The 5,802-nt window shown below is 43.5% G+C and overlaps 1 long non-coding RNA gene across 1 annotated transcript; it reads right to left on the bottom strand.

Moving 5' to 3' along the window:
- Positions 1 to 231: 231 nt before the first annotated feature.
- On the bottom strand, positions 232 to 1,510 carry LOC310847892. The gene is made up of 2 exons (XR_014566067.1): positions 896 to 1,510; positions 232 to 823 (listed from the first exon to the last, which is right to left on the bottom strand). It is a non-coding gene; the product is annotated as an uncharacterized lncRNA (long non-coding RNA).
- Positions 1,511 to 5,802: the final 4,292 nt, after the last annotated feature.

Raw genomic sequence — 5,802 nt, 5'->3', positions numbered from 1 at the left:
TCCAACAAGTGGTGCCCTCTCTGAGGCTGAATAAAAGGATATGGCTAAGGTTTTTATAAGAGAAAAAACAAGCAACTGAACGCAAACAGTCTGAGGCAGACTAAGAGGATTTTAAAAGAAACTGTGAGAGGATTTTCGATCCAAGCAGTGCATATCATCGGCTCACCTCGTCCGGCAAGGATTGAAAAGCGCTTTACATCTTTTAAAAAAAGATCCCGGTGAGTCGATCCCTTTTATATTGATTTTAGAAACATGGGCAGCTGTCTGTCTATTCCCCAACAGAAATTTTTAAGAGATTTAAAATTTCTCCTCTCCTCCAACAAATTGGAAGTTCCAGTGGGTGATTTGATACAGCTCATTCTGGCCATCGATGAACATTGTCCCTGGTTCCCTTTGGATGGAAAATGGGAAATAAAACATTGGGATACGATCGGGACTCATTTTCATGGACATCCCAGCATAGGAATTCGAATTTTAAATGCTTGGTGTAAAATTCGATATGCTATGGGTTCTTTATCACCAAAAAATATCTCCATGGCTGTATTGCCAACACAACCTTCAGCTTCTTTAATTCAGCCTGCTGTCCTGCCATGTGTTCCAGCACTTGCTTTGCCAGCACCCCCAGACCCCAAGCCTCCAGACTACAGTTCCTCACCAGAGGACCCAATCCTGCAAAAATACAGTGGTCTGGCTGGAAATGACCCTGCTCTTTCAGCAGCAGAACCAGCTACCCCTTTTCAACGTGCAGTCCTTGCCTGCTCCTTATCTCAGGATACCATGGCATTCCCTGTTATTGTGCCCCCTGCTGGTGCTCCAGCAGGAACTCAAGCCCAGCACCAAGCTTTTGACTTTAAAATCTTGAAAGAGCTCCAATTGTCAGTTAGGACAAATGGACTTCAAGCACCATTCACACAGGCTCTTTTAGAAGCCACATTAGCCCAGCTGTTGGTGCCAGATGACATCAAGCTTTTGGCACGTACAGTGTTACCCCCATCAGCAGGTGTATTGTTTGCCCATGAATGGGAAACTGCCTGCCGTGTTTATGCTCCAGCTTTGTTACAACAAATCAAAGGGAATAATCCAAATATTACCCTCGCAGACATCCTAGACGCCATGATGGGGTGTGGTCCGTTCACTCAGGCCTCAGTGCAAGCCACACTGCTGCAAATCTTATTGAGGGACACTGCTCTTGCTGCTAAACAAGCAATGAGAAAAATTCCAGAACCCACCAGTGTTCAGTCTAGATGGGGGTCGATCAGGCAAGAGGCAAGAGAATCATATTCCTCCTTCATGGATAGGCTGCTTACAGCAGTGAGTCGCCAAATTGAAAATCCTGAAGCCAAACAAATAATTATCAAACAATTGGCCTTTGAAAATGCAAATGAGGATTGTAAGGTTGCTTTAATCCTGATAATACACAATCCTGCCACAGACACAGCAGTCATGCTTCGCATTTGTCAGTCTGTAGGTACAGCAGCTCATCTGTTAACAGCAGCGCTTAGTAAAAACCAGCCTGTAGCCACCAATACAACATATTTCCAGTGTGGCAAACCAAGATCACCGATACCCCAGGGTGGGTAGAACAGCATCTACCAAAAGAAAAATCATCATTAGCAGCAGCAGCACCAATTTCTTTCTGAACAGCTTATTTCTGAACAATTGACTTTTGGCCACATTGAACTGTCTTCATCCCACTGGCTCCAGCAGACAGGAACGGTTTGCTTTTACATTGCCAGTATATAACAATTCTCAACCCAACCAGCAATATCAGTGGGTTGTCCTGCCTCACAGCATGTGGAACTCCCCTACACTTTGTCAACATTTTGTGGGTGAAGCATTGAAACCTTTCCGCATGCGCCACCTAGAGGACAAGCCTTTGTGGGTTCCAGCTCGATGCGTGCAGCCATGGCGAGTCCCTTCAATTGCGGAAGTGCCTTCCCCACCATCTGCCTCGCCATCCTTTGCTGCACCGTTATACAAGGAAGAGAAGCAGACGACCCAGTCCAGTTGAAACCACCATATTTCACCTTATCAGCTGGCAAGCCGCTGTCATCAGAATCCTACTCTGGCTGGCAGCATCCACGGCTCAGCCACTCTCGAACTATAAGAACAGCTTTGTTGAATAAGACTTTTAGGGGAGAAAATTATCATAAGATATGGAGGGATAATATTTTTGTACAAGATATGATTATGTTTACCAGTTTATTGCATGCTTCTAAATGTTGGTTACCATTCAGGCTTAATGTTTCATGGTGTGCCTGTCAATGGATCCTTTCAATTTACTAATATTATATCCCCTAAGCAAACCTTTTGGCCTCCAGTACAATTGACCCTCCATGAGCCTGCCCTCGTTTGTTTTCAAATTAGAGAGGGGAAAGAATCATGGGGCATATATCCAAACTGTCAATATACATTGAAATTCACTTTTAATAGCTCTTGTTCTCTTACAGGAACATACAGTGACCAACTCAGTGCTATAGGAGTGACATCAGTGCATGGCTAATAAACTAGAAAGGAAGCCTACCATGCAGCTTGGAATCAGAATTCTTATATTCTTAGCTTCCGGATGGAAGTTGGCTTCGACATTTATTGATTTTAGTGATCATTATAGTAGTTATTTGCATTATTTTGTGTTGCTGTATACAATGTATTCCTTCTTTAATTTCTATGTGTACTGCATGGTTCTCCAGTCCACGGCCCGCTTCCGGTTTCACAATAGTCGCTTATCGCACTCGATATAACCATATTGGAACGGACATTTATGACTCTGATTAATAAAATAAAGAAAGAGGGCATGTGGAAGTCATAAAGCCATGGCAGAGGTTTGTAAATACTGCAGGGTACCTCTGGACCTCGTGACCAGCACTCTGAGCTTTACAATATATTGGAATGTAATTATGGGGGCAATAAAAGCTTGACCGGATGAGGTAACATGAGATTGGCAAACGGCCATGCGGCTGGACAGAACAAAGGAGAATAAATCGGAGAAGGGCAGACAGAGGGGCTGCTCTCTCTTACTATGGAAATATTGCTGGCTTCTGTGTCTTTATTTTATACTAAACAAGTGCCACTTGTGACGGCTGGTTCCAACATAAGTTAATGTTGAATTATAAAATAACGGATCAGAAAGTGGAAGGGGCCATACAGAATATGCAATTGGGTAAATCTCCAGGACCGGATGGTTTGACTTCAAGATACTACATGAAAGAATGGTTAATACAACCATTGAAGGAAGTATGTAATGAAATATTGGAAGGGAAAAGGGCACCAGAGTCGTGGAAGGAAGCTTATATTACACTTATACCGAAAACAGAGACTGAAAAGACACAACTTAAGAATTACCGCCCCATATCGCTGCTTAATGTGGATTACAAAATTTTTGCAGATATTTTGGCTAAGAGATTAAAAAAGGTGCTTGTAGAAGAAATCCATAAAGATCAAGCGGGCTTTCTCCCAGGCAGACATTTGTCTGACAACACGAGGAACATAATTAATATTCTAGAAAAATTACAAGTGAATATTAATACTAAAGCAGTTTTGATATTTGTGGACGTGGAGAAAGCCTTCAATAATATTTCTTGGAGTTTTATGAAGAAGAATTTACAGGGGATGGGGGTAGGTCAAGGTTTTGAAAATGGTATAGGTGCAATTTATTCAGAACAAAAGGCAAAATTAATTGTGAACAACGTAGTGACAGAAGAATTTAAGATTGAGAAAGAAACACGGCAAGGTGGCCCAATCTCTCCATTGCTTTTTATATTGGTCCTGGAGGTTCTGCTAAATATGATTAGAAAGGACCAATTGGTTAAAGGTATACAAGTGGGAGCTAAACAGTACAAACTGAAAGCTTTTGCTGACGATTCGGTATTGACTTAACAGGAACCAGAATCTAGCACTAAAAGGGTATTGGAATTGATTCAAGAATTTGGTCAGGTAGCAGGTTTTAAATTGAACAAGATGAAAACTAAGGTTTTAGAGAAAAATCTGTGATTGAGAGAGATAACTTTCAGAAGGAGACAGGATTAACATTGGTTAAGAAAGTGAAATACTTAGGGGTAAACTTGACTGCCAAGAATGTGAATCTATTTAAGGATAACTATGAAAAATGTTGGATTGAAGTGAAAAAGGATTTAGAAATATGGTCAAATTTGAAGTTATCATTGTTAGGCTGAATTGCAGTGATAACAATGAATGTATTGCCAAGGATGCTGTTTTTGTTTCAAGCATTGCAAATTCTAGACAAAATGGACTGTTTCAAGAGGTGGCAGAGAGGCATTTCTAGATTTGTCTGGCAGGGCAAGAAGCCTCGAATAAAATTTAAGATATTAACTGATGCTAAAGAAAGATGTGGATTTGCCCTGCCAGACCTTAAACTTTATTATGAATCAGCTGCATTTTGCTGGCTGAAAGAATGGCTGCTTCTTGAAAACACTGATGTGCTGGATTTGGAAGGTTTTAACAATGTATTTGGTTGGCATGCATATTTGAGGTATGACAAGGTGCACACAAAGCGTTTAAAAACCATATTGTTAGAAAAGCACTGTTTAATGTTCGGATGAGATGCAAGGATTTGTTAGAAAATAAAACCCCAAGACGGTTGTCACCAATGGAAGCAAAGGCTCAGAAAAAACTCAATATGGAGGCCAAATGGCTGAAATATTGGGAAATTCTGGAACAAGATGGAGACAGAATAAAATTGCAGTTTTGAAAAAATTAAAAAATAGAGTGTGAGACTGGCTCCATTACTATCAAATAATGGAGACATATAATATGTATGATGGGATAATGAGCTGCTTGTGCGTAAAAGCTTGATCCCTCTGGGGTTTGGCTGGTCACCCAAACCTAGGCGCTATCGGAGCCCCCAAAGCATGACTCCGTCAGTCGCTGGTAGAATCCAACAGTGGGCGTCTACGGAACTTACTCCAACATAAAAGTTGTTTGACGGACATGCGCCTCCTGGACTCTCTGCGTGACAGCTTCCGGCGAGGGGTGGGGGTTGCTAAAGTGGTTCTTGTTACCTCCTCACTGTTCTCACTAGAAGTATCCCAGAGCCTCTCCCCCGATTCCCTTTCCGCTGGAACTCCTGCTCTCCCCCTACTGGTTCCTTCTTCTGCTGTAGAGTCTCTCCTATTCTCCTGGAGCCTCTCCACCACCTGTCCCTCCAATGGCAGTTCCCTGACATCCACCTCCCCCCCAGGGCCCCCTTCACCCCCCCCCGCCTCCTCTCCCACTGGCGGTGAGGGCGGAAAGCCCCGGAAGGAACTCTCCTCGTCGTCCGAGGATTCAAACACTTCTAACCACGGCGTACCGTCTCTCTCCTCGTCTTCCTCTTCTTCGTCGGAGTCGGCTTCCTCACCCACCCCTGACTCTGGGAACCCTTCAAACTCCCCTTCCTCATCGGTGGTCCCAAAGTGTTCCCTTCTAAATCGTGCCACGGGTTGCGGTTTTTTGGGGAAACGCTGATGAAATGTTTCTATTAACACCTCGTCCTTGACTAACTCTGCTGGTACCCAAGTGTTTTCCGACTCAACTTCCCCCTCCCATTCTACCAGATATTCCACCTGATTCCCCTTCCACCTGGAATCAATGATTCCTGCCACGTTCATGTCGCGTTCTCTCTCTTCTATCACGGGCGTTTGGGTGACCTCTCTCTCACGCTCCCCCCACTCACGTCCCTCTCGGTACGGCGACAGTAATGACCTGTGAAATACTGGGTGCAATTTCATGTGACTGGGCAGTCTGAGTTTGAATGTTACTGGGTTGACCTGCTGTATGACCTCAAAGGGTCCCAATCTTTTGGGT

This window comes from Podarcis gaigeae (assembly GCF_964106915.1).
Source record: "Podarcis gaigeae genome assembly, chromosome: 6".
Lineage (NCBI taxonomy): Eukaryota > Metazoa > Chordata > Lepidosauria > Squamata > Lacertidae > Podarcis > Podarcis gaigeae.
Note: the sequence above shows the minus strand (reverse complement) of the source record. Positions and strands in the feature narration are given on the sequence as shown.